Source organism: Herpailurus yagouaroundi, unplaced genomic scaffold (genome assembly GCF_014898765.1).
Source record: "Herpailurus yagouaroundi ecotype Mexico unplaced genomic scaffold, PumYag 165, whole genome shotgun sequence".
Classification (NCBI taxonomy): domain Eukaryota; kingdom Metazoa; phylum Chordata; class Mammalia; order Carnivora; family Felidae; genus Herpailurus; species Herpailurus yagouaroundi.
In genome coordinates, this window is record NW_024412406.1 from 26,500,925 (window position 1) to 26,512,485 (window position 11,561).

The following is an 11,561-nucleotide window of genomic DNA, read 5'->3' on the forward strand; positions in this document are numbered from 1 at the left end:
TGTGGTCAGACCCTCCCTGAGCTCCAAAGGAACTGCCCACCTCTCACCTCGGAATCGCAACATCCTCTCCTTGGCCTTTTCACCCTCCCCCGAAAGTGTGGGGTCATCTCAGCATAATTCACGTGAGATACAGAAAATGCTCACGGAGGCAGCGGGGTGGGGGGCCCATTCCCCCCAGAATGCGTGCCTGAACCCCTCTGACCTACTTCAGGACCCCACTATACCTCGGAGCCGTGCTGAAAACTCTCTCTCTCTCCCCTTTCTCTCGCCGTCCAGTCCCAGTCTCCCCAACACTCCCCCTCTCCCCCTCCCCCCAGTTCACCACGGCCCTCTGCTCCCCGTGCCACTCGCGGCTGGCCTGGGTGTCTTTCCAAAAAGAAAGATTCTTTCTCCCCCCTGCTTCCTCCGTCCTCGGAGCCTGGCAGGTAGCTTCCTGGTTTTGTAGGCCGCGCACCTTGTTCCCACCCGTCCTGCAGGCCAGCCATGCGGGAACCCAGTACCCCGCAGCCTTCCATCCCTCCCCGAACACCCCGCTCAGCAAGCGGGGCTCCTTCTCGTTTCGAATAACCCCTCGAAAACACCGTGTCCTGCGGATAGAGCCGGCCTGAACCTGCAGCCAGGAGCGCACATCCCTCCTCCCGGGCCCCCACCCGTTTCAGCACACGGCACCCCCTTCGGTTTATTCCGCGGGGCACCAGCAGCGCCCGAGACGCAGCCACGACCACGAGAAGACACCCCACGAATCCGCTGAGCCACACAAGTAACGAGACCATTTGCGCGCAATCATCTCTCCTCCAGCCTCTCAAAAGGCTCCTTCACTCGGCGCCTGGGTGGCTCAGTCGGTCTAAGCTTCTGGCTCCGGCTCAGGGCATGATCTCACGGTCTGTGGGTTCGAGCCCCGCGTCGGGCTCTCGGCTGACGGCTCGGAGACTGAAGCCCGATTCTGTGTCTCCTTCTCTCTGCCCCTTCCCCCCCCCCTCCCCACTCTCTCAAAAAATAAACACTAAAAGAAATTTTTTTTTTTTAATGGATTCTTGGGTCCTGCGCTTGACAGACCCTTGAACTGGAATCCATACGGGGGTCGAGGGCATTTGTAGCGAACAACACAGGTAATTCTGCTGATTTGACTCAGGTGATACTTCGTCCCCTACTAAAATGTCAGTTCCTTTGGGAAGATAATGCCCTAGTAAACTTTATTAACTGCTTATACTATAATGTTAATTTTAGCTGAAATTCCTTCCTGAAAGATTTAAGTAGAAAGGGGACAGGGCACCTGGGTGGCTCAGTCAGTTAAGTGTCTGATTTCTCAGGTCAGGATCCCAGCGTTCCGGGGTTCGAGCCCCATGTCAGGCTCTGTGCTGACAGCTCAGAGCCTAGAGTCTGCTTCGGGATTCTGTGTCTCACGGTCTTTCTCTGACCCTTCCCCACTCGCTCTCTCTCTCTCTCTCTCTCTCAAAAGTAAACAAACATTAAAAACTTTTTTTTTTTTTTAATTTTGAAGAAAGGGTGGGGGAAAAAAGTCATGGAATACATCCAATTTTGATTTGAAATATTCTCTGGATAGGAGGACATTTTACATCCAATCCCCCTCTAATCAAAATGCTTATCTGCTAAAGTGGCTTATACTGCATAAGAATAAAGTCAAGGCTAAGGAAATTTTAACAATGGCCACTTTAAGAAGAAATTATAGGCGCGCCTGGGTGGCTCAGTTGGTTAAGCATCCAACTCTTGGTTTCAGCTCAGGTCATGAGCTCATGGTTCATGGGTTCAAGCCCCACATCGGGCTCTGTGCTGACGGCATGGAACCTGCTTGGGATTCTGTCTCCCTCTCTCTCTGCCCCTCCCGTGCGCTCTCTCTCTCTCTCTCTCTCTCTCTCTCTCAAAATTAAACATAAAAAAAAAGAAATTATAATACCTATAGTTCTTTTTTTGAAAAAGGACATTTTTATCAGAAAATTCAGTATTGCAAGGTGCTTATAAACTCTTGCCTTTTTACTCAAAAGGAAAGAATTTATTTGGGCTAACATTTCAGAAAACACTTAAGTGGAGCCACAGTAGGTAGGGTCTGGTCGTAATGCTGGATTTTAGAAGTGCTGTAACTCAGACAGACATCTTGAGCCTGGTTTATTTGGTGCACAGCTCCATGGCAAAAATCATTTTGTTTCAATATGCCTATCAGTGTCTCCTTAAAGAAGCACACAGAACTCTGTTACACAATGAAACAAATATTCTTTAGGTTCCTAGGAAGTGCGTTTATTTTTCCCATTTTAAGCGTTCACCACATCATACCCTTACACACACACGTGCCCACTCCGGCCATCTCCATCTCAGAAAAGAGCCCTGTCGGCTGTTGAAGTTGCAAATTGAGAAGTCCGCCTGACTCCTCTTTTTCCCATTCCCCGAACCCAACTCAGCAGCGAAGTCCTTCAGTCAACATGCACAAGCCATCCTCAGTCTGACCCTCCTCGTCTCTACCACAGGGGCCGTGTACGTGGGTGTCCCAACCACCAGATAAAATATAAGACACCCAGTTACGTTGGAATTTCACAGGCACAGTGAGTCAGATTTGGTATAAGTAGATCCCAAATATGGCATGGGACATACTTATGCTAAAAAAGGATTCATTGCTAACCTTTCGGTTTAATCTGGCATCCTGTATTTTTATTTGTTAAATCTGCCAACCTGTCTGCTTTCCCTACACAGTCCAATCTTTCATTTATTTTTTTAATCTTTATTTATTCTTGAGAGAGGTCAGACAGGGTGTGAGCAGGGGAGGAGCAGAGAGAGAGGAAGACACAGAATCCGAAGCAGGGTCCAGGCTCTGAGCTGTCGGCACAGAGCCCGACACGGGGCTCAAACTCACGAACTGTGAGATCACGACCTGAGCTGAAGTCGGACACTCACCCGACTGAGCCACCCAGGCGCCCCCTGAATCTTTTATCCATTAATTAAAATCCTCCCACAGCTTACTTCAGAATTTAGAATTAAAGCTAAGTTCTTTACCAAAGCCTTGAGGGTCCTCCATCAGAGAAGGTGGGAGAGGTTGGAGAGGGCTCTCTGCTTGCCTCTCCAACCTCTCACCCTTTGGCTTCAGCCAGAGGAGATGTCCTTCTTCCCTGCAGACACTCAAGCTCATCCCCACCTCAGGGCCTTTGCACTTACCCTCCCCTCTCACACCCTCTCCCTCTCCTTGTCTTCCACATCATTCAGATCACAGCTCAAAGACACGCCCCCTCCCCAGCCAATGTGCTGGGGAGTACACAGCCCAACATGCCCTGTCACGTTACTCAGTCTTACCTTCCTCAGGGCCCTTCATCCCGCCTGAAAGCACTCAGTATATTGCCTTTTTTGTCCCGACTAGCAATGCACGCGCCATTAGAGCAGAGCCCTGTGTCTTCTGTTCACTGTCTCCAGAGCACCTAGACCTGAAACTGGCATTCAGCGGCCTCCCTTTATACCTGCTGATGATGAAGTCAATGAGTTTCCCATCTGTAAAATGAAATCCCCCTTCACGTCCACAGGTTCAGCTTCTGCAGGAGTAGGAGGACATCCCTACACAGCCTTTCCTGCACCAAACGCAGACTTTGTCCCCGTCAGGCAGCGACTACACATTTTCACCTTTTGCACGACAGTGCTGCCCGCTTCTCCAAGGTCAGAGGCATCAGGAGTGGTGTCTTAGCCCGAGGCGACAGTGGATGCGGTGACTGGAGCGTTTCGCTGTATTTTAGAACCTGTAATTTAAAAATTTAGTAAAGGGGCGCCTGGGTGGCTCAGTCGGTTGAGCGTCCGACTTCGACTCAGGTCACGATCTCGCGGTCCGTGAGTTCGAGCCCCGTGTTGGGCTCTGGGCTGACGGCTCGGAGCCTGGAGCCTGCTTCGGATTCTGTGTCTCCCTCTCTCTCTGCCCCTCCCCTGTTCATGCTCTGTCTCTCTCTGTCTCAAAAATAAATAAATGTTGGGGCGCCTGGGTGGCGCAGTCGGTTAAGCGTCCTACTTCAACCAGGTCACGATCTCGCGGTCCGTGAGTTCGAGCCCCGCGTCAGGCTCTGGGCTGATGGCTCAGAGCCTGGAGCCTGTTTCCGATTCTGTGTCTCCCTCTCTCTCTGCCCCTCCCCCGTTCATGCTCTGTCTCTCTCTGTCCCAAAAATAAATAAAAAACGTTGAAAAAAAAAATTTAAAAAAAAAAAAAAAGAAAATTAGGTCTAATCTAGAAAGTACAATTAGAAACGGTACAAGTTGTTTAGCTGTCTGGGAATGGAAACCCTTATCACATATAAGCCTATTTTTGGCTTTCAGGCTCAGAAGAGGAAGAAGGGGCTGGCCGCCTGTGGACCATCGGTGGCACAGCCCTAAAGCAACGTGTCCAGGTCCTTCCGCAGCAGCAGATGGCAATCCCTCTCGTTCTTTTATACCCCTCCTTATTCCTGGGAAATCGTGAAGCTTCCGGAGAAGACAAGCCCCAAGTGTTAGTTTCAACTCTTGCGAGCTGCTAGGAGAATAAAATATTTTCAGTGGTCGCCCAGGCTCTTTTGTGCTGTTCAGATAGAGGATTGGGAGGCAGGACAGGAAACCACAGGGCACAGGAGGAAGGGAAGTGCCGAAGTCATGGTGTTGGGTGTGGGGGTCCATAAGCGGACTCCAGCAAGAAGCAAGAGGGGAGATGAAACACACACGTTAAGTAGAAGCAAATCGTTGAGGAAGTCACACGAATGTTCCCCATTTCAAGATTCTAAATTCTCACAGTTCCTTTAACCATCCTACAGGGGCAGTTGTGAAAAATACAGGCTCGTAATTTAAGAAAAGCACGGAGGGGGCACCTGGGTGGCTCAGTCGGTTAAGCGCCCAACGCTTCGTTTCTGCTGAAGGTCATGATCTCACGGTTCCCGAGTTTGTGCCCCGCGTCCGGCTCTGAGCTGACAGTGTGGAGCCCGCTTGGGATTCTCTCTCCCTCTCTTTGCCTCTCCCCTGCTCGTACTGTCATGGTCTTTCTCAAATAAAATAGAGAAGAGAAGAGAGGAGAAGAAGAAAAGAAAAGAACAGAAAAGCAAAGCATGGAAATGTACCAAGCCAAGTTCTGACATTGGGACCGTGTGGCACACTTCCACGAAAGCCTCACTTACGTGGATGTCCGGGGAAAGAGGATAAGCAAGATACTCTCTGCCCTCAGGAATTCAGAGAACAGCAGGAGAAACAGGTAAATCCGTGCTAATACTGGTAAGACACGACAGGTACAACAGAGGTATGTTCAACACACTTCGGGGCCACAGGGCCAAGAAGTGTCAGGGTTGGCTTCACCTATGCACAAGGTATTAACCTCAGTTATTGCTTAATTGGACTTTACCATATGATATGGTCTTTAGTTTTTTCTTTTCTTTTTTTTTTTTAATTTTAGAGACTGAGAGCATGGGGGTGGTGGGGCAAAGGGAGACAGAACCCCAAGCAGGTGCCACACTCAGCATGGAGCCCAACATGGGGCTCAATCCCATGACCCTGGGATCATGACCTGAGCTGAAATTAAGAGTCAGATGCTCCTACTAGGTATTTATCCAAAGGATACAGGTGTTCTGTTCCAAAGGGGCCCATGCACCCCAATGTATACAGCAGCACTATCAACAATAACCATGAGAATGGAAAGAGCCCAAATTTCCATCGACGGATAAGTGGATAAAGAAGATATTGTGTATACCCCCGCACACTGGAATATTACTCAGCAATCAAAAAGAATGAAGTCTTGCCATTTGCAACAAGGTGGATGGAAACTAGTCAGTCAGAGAAAGACAACTATACTAGAACGTCACTCGTAAGAGAAATTTAAGATAAAAACAGACGAACAGAAGGGAAGGGAAGCAAAAGTAAGACAAAACCAGGGAGGGGGACAAAACATCAGAGGCTCTTCAATACAGGGACCAAACTGAGGGTTGCTGGAAGGGTTGTGGGTGGGGGGATGGGCTAAATGGGCACGGGGCATTAGGGAGGACATTTGCTGGGATGAGCACTGGGTGTTACACACAGGGGATGAATCACTGGATTCTACTCCTGAAATCATCATTGCAGTAGGTGCTAATTTGGATGTAAATTTAAAAATAAATATAATATTACAAAAGTCAGATGCTCAACTGACTGAGCCACCCAGGCGCCCCTCGTTTGCTTTTCTCATTGAAGATAGAGGATGATGATGGTTGTGGCACAGGATGAATGTACTTTTTTTTTTTTTTTTAATTTTTTTTTCAACGTTTATTTATTTTTGGGACAGAAAGAGACAGAGCATGAACGGGGGAGGGTCAGAGAGAGGGAGACACAGAATCGGAAACAGGCTCCAGGCTCTGAGCCATCAGCCCAGAGCCCGACGCGGGGCTCGAACTCCCGGACCGCGAGATCGTGACCTGGCTGAAGTCGGACGCTTAACCGACTGCGCCACCCAGGCGCCCCAGGATGAATGTACTTAATGCCACAGTATACTTCAAGGTGGCTAAGATGGTAAATGTCATGTATATTTTACCACGATAAAAAAAAAAAAACACGAGAAATTTTCCTTATCCACCAAAACCAGTATGTATATACAATGAAACACACAGATCTTAAAGGCTGTAGGAGATCGATTTTGATGTATGTCCACAGCCACATACCCACCTTCCAAAACAAGATACAAAACGTCCCTATCACCTCAGACCGTCCCCTTGTGTCCCTTTCTAAGTCACACCTTCCCTCTGATCGCCGTTCTTGAACTTCATGCACATGAAGTCACTCAATCTGGATTTCTTTCTGATGTATTTCCCTTAATACGTTTGTGAGATTCAACCAGGTCTTGCCTATATCAGTATACCCCCCCCTTTTTGGGGGGGTCTGAGTCGCGTCCCATTTTATGAATCCACCACCCAGATTTATTGAACCACTCTTCTGATAACAGGTATTCGAGGCATTTCCAGGGTTTGGGTTTTTTTTTTTATATATATTATGAAACAAGTGCTACCTACATACTTGCACAGGTCATTTTGTGGACACATGCTCTCACTCCTCATCTGTGAACACCTAGGAGTAGAAGTGCTGGGTTGTGAGGCACACGTGTGTTGAATTTTACAAGAAAACGTCAAAGGGTGTCCTGGGGTAGCTGTCCCGTTTTGTACTGCGGTCTCCCCGCATCCTTGCCAGCATTTTGGTATTATCAGTCTTTTTTTTTTTTTTTTAACTTAAATAAAATTTTAAAAAAATGTTTTATTTTTGAAAGAGAGAGACAGCATGAACAGGGGAGGGGCAGAGAGAGAGGGAGACCCAGAGTCCGAAGCAGGCTCCAGGCTCCGAGCTGTCAGCACAGAGCCCGACGCGGGGCTCGAACTCACGAACCACGAGCCGAAGTCGGATGCTCAACAGACTGAGCTGCCCAGGCACCCCTATCAGTCTTTTTTTTTTTTTTTTTTTTAACCGTGGCTCACCACACTATGGATGCTGCACGGGGTTATTGCTTTCGCCACGGCTCTGCTCCTCTCTTGGGCAGGAGGTTCACACCCGGCTCCGCTGGAGAGTGAATGGGGTTCCTTTCATTCTTTTCTTTTTCCACAGAGCACTTTCACGGACCCTTTCAAAACCAGTCCTGACAAGGAGTTCTAACAGCTGAAGAGAAGAGCAGCTCCGAGATGGGGTAACGTGCCCCGAGTTCACCGGGGGGAGATCCCCACCCCCGGCCCTCTGACGAGACAGATTCCCATTTGTGAGCATCCCAGTCAACCTGCTGCCTGTCGAGGGAGAAAAAGAAACCCCAGCGAATGCGGGGTTCTGATGGAACTGTGCTACACCACGGTTTCCCAGACACAGTCCTTCCTCACTCATGGGCCACTGTGACAGCAGTCAAGAGCAGCGGGCAACCCGCAGGACGGCGGGGAGCGTGTCCCGGGGAAAGGGGAGCGAGCCCCTGGCTCGTGGGAGACCTCCCCCCCCCCCACACCTGAGTCTGAAGTCCCCGAGTCACAGAAGCTCTGTGGAGCCCACACACCTAAAAACACAGCCAAAACAACGCTGTTGTGGTGATTGAGGCTGGCCCAGCAGGTGCTCTGTCCCACTCCAGAGGCTTCTAAGTGTGTCGGGGAGACGGCAGGACAAGCACTCTGACCCCGCAAACTGTCCACTGTCCTCACGGGTGCCCACTCTAGTTGCTTTCCTCGAAGGGGGAGGAGAGATAGCTCCACCGGGCCTGTCTCCACCCGCCAGCACACTTGACATTCGGCAGGAACGTGACCGGAGAGTAACGGCACCACCTTAACTCACTGATCGGAACATTTGCTTACAACGGCCCGAACGTTCCACGATGGCTACAGCTGGTGAAATGGGTCTCAACCTGACACACAAGCAGAATCTCAAGGAGACCCCTAAGAAGTACTGACCCTGGGTCCCCCGCTAGTCCCGCTTACTTGATCGGGGTGCAGCCTGGCATGGGAAGGCTTGCGTGCTCTCCAGTGATTCCCATGAGAAGTCAGCGTTGAGTACGATTACAAAAACCCTACGCTGCAACCTTACCTGCTTTTGAAAAAGAAATGGCACCATCCAGTCTTGTTAGGAACCTCATCAAATACCGGGCTCCATGTCAGAAGTGAAATCATAGCAATGGAAATGCCATGGATCGTTCAACTCCAGGGGCCCCGCAGGTTGACTACAACAGTCACAGTTCCAAGCAGCATCAGGATTCCATGCCCTTATTCAGGAGTGGGGACTGGGATGTATCCACTGCCAACCTAACCCCACTCCTGAACTCAAAACGAAAAACAATGCTCGGGAGAAAAATTAAAGCTCTAAGGGATAAACAGAGCCCCTGATGGCAACATACCCGCAGTGGAACTGGCTTTCATAGCATACTTTTGCTTCTGTGAACTTTATTTTTGTTCCATAAACCTGAGAGCCGAGGTGCCTGGGTGGCTTAGTCGGCTAAGCGTCCGACTTTTGGTTTAGACTCAGGTCATGATCTCGCGGCTCACGGGATCAAGTCCCGCTCTGGGCTCCGTGCTAAGGGTGCTCTTCACACGGAACCTGCTTGGGATTCTCTGTCCCTCTCTCACTCATGCTCTCTTTTTCAAAATAAATAACTCAACTTAAAGCCAAACAGAAACAAACCTGATAGCCAAAAACAGAAAGTTATTAAAGTTCTGAATTTGGTTATATTGTAGCCATAAAGAAAAGGGTAGTATTTACAAAGTATTAGCTTTGGGGTATATTTGATGAAAAACAGAACTCACTTCTACTTTTCTCAGATTTATTGTAAAACTGTGGCTATTATTTTCCTTTATTTCAAGACTCATGCTAGCTCATTGTTTATAATCCACTCTCAGGGAACAAGTATTTTTATGAGTGATAAAACAATGTCACTTCATGTTTAAAGCCTCAAAATGTATATAAAGTTATCATAAAACCTTCTAAATTCTACATAAACAAACAATAGGCTAATCATAAAGAGACAGAAGTCACTTTCAAATGGGAGGGTCTCCTTAAACCACAGTGGACTCATATTCAACTATCACCACGGAAATTAAAAGAAGCTTCCCAAGAAATAATCTCCTGCTCTTGACACTTACAACAGCAGAAGGTTCCCAACCTGTCCATTCCCTGAAACACTGGCCGTCAAAACCAGAAGTTCAGCTCATCATTGTCCCCTTAAGTTTACTTCATCATCGTTAACTTTGTCCCACAAGCCCTGTATACAGAAGCCTTGTGATTCTCAGTGTTCCCCACTAGCTCACTTGGTTCTTTTGAAGACTTGAAAGAAATACCTCAAGGTAGGGCTCTCCTCTCCTGTTTGCTCTAATGCGAAGGCCCTTCTCCTTCATATCAATACATTTTTTTATTTTATTTTATTTATTTATTTTTTTAAAGTTATTTATTTATCTTTGAGACGGAGAGAGACGGAGCATGAACAGGGGAGGGGCAGAGAGAGAGGGAGACACAGAATCTGAAACAGGCTCCAGGCTCTGAGCTGTCAGCACAGAGCCCAACGCGGGGCTCGAACTCACGGACTGTAAGATCATGACCTGAGCCGAAGTCGGAAGCCCAACCGACCGAGCCACCCAGGCGCCCCAAGACATTTTTTAAATGCATCTGATATATGATCACTGACTCCCGTCTGGCTCCTGCCGGGTGTCTGTCTAGTAACGAATCCGTCACTGCCCTGGGTAGGCCATTAACCCAAATCAAGGTGCCAGTGCCTGTTTTGACTTCGGCTCCTCTCATCTGTTTGGTTGAGCCCCAAGAACCAGATAAGGACTTAGCACACGCTATTCAGTGGGTGCTCTCTCCTAGCTGCCTCCAGCTCAGGTTCAGGATGAAGCAGTGGTTTTGTGGCCCGAAGGTTCTCGCAGGCCCAGCAACGACTCCAAACTGTCCGCCGACGGAGTTTATTTCAGCATATGCCCTGTGCCCCTTCGGAATCGGCATGAAAAATATTGACCCAAGACTCCCACGGCAACACTTGCATCCCTGCAGAAAGCAAGCATGACACAGCACCTCTGCCTGACCCCAAGACTGCAGCGACCACGTTTGGGGACTATTCGTCCAGGGAAATCACCAGGGGTGGTTCTGGTCAGGCCACAAAGTATACCAAGGGATCCTGCAGGAGCCCAAAAGGAGACCGCTCCTTTTCTGTTAAAGTCAAGGTCAAAACACTCCCACTTGCTCTGACTTCGTCTAGACGGATTTGGGGTTTTACTCAAAGAATCACCTGACAACGCCAGTAATGAAAGAGAATACGGGGATTCTGATACACCATCCTTCATAAACGAAAAGCTGAAGTCTTACCTATCGCTCTTTTAACGTCTTTTCAGAGAGCTGTCATTCAGAAATGGAAAAGGCCATTTGTAAACCATACGGGAGACACTCGGTCACGGACTGTCCGAGTGCTGAGCAAAGACACTGGCCGTAGAGCAGCCTCCCAGGGAACTCGCTGGGGGACACTGCCTCCCAGGGAATAAAGTGGCTCCGCCCAGGCACAACTTTTCGAACCGCAAGGCTCTGTAACAGCATTTTAAGGTCAAGCGTTAGCGAGTATTCGATACTGAAGAGTTCCTGCTTTATGGGAAGAAAAATGCAAGCTGCATAAGTAATTAGCAAAAGAAAAATGGGAGATACATTCTGAAGAAAAGGCTTAATCCAATCAAGAGTCAGTCTTCACTATAAAACAAATTATTTGCTCTGCTTTAGCGGAAGAGGAAAATTATTCTTTCCCAGCAAAGGGTGACAACTGTAATAGATTAAACTCAGTTACCAGCTGAAGTTAATGCGGATAAATTCAACTGGCTTAATCCTGATCATGCTTTAAACTCCTGACGTGATGTTTAAAGTTTCAGTACAATTTCAATGAATTTATTCACTCTTCACCTTTTCAAGCTCTGACCATGGTAAAAAAAAAAAAAAAAAAAAAAAAAAAAGAAAAAAAAAATCACACCAAATTGGCAAAATTGGGGGTGTTCTCTTGCTCTGACCGGTTTTTAGCATCTGGGGTTCTGTCTTCCGCAAGACAGAGCGGTTAGACATCAGATTCACTGAACGGCGGAGCTGAGCTTGACCCAGGTTCAAGTTCCAGTGGG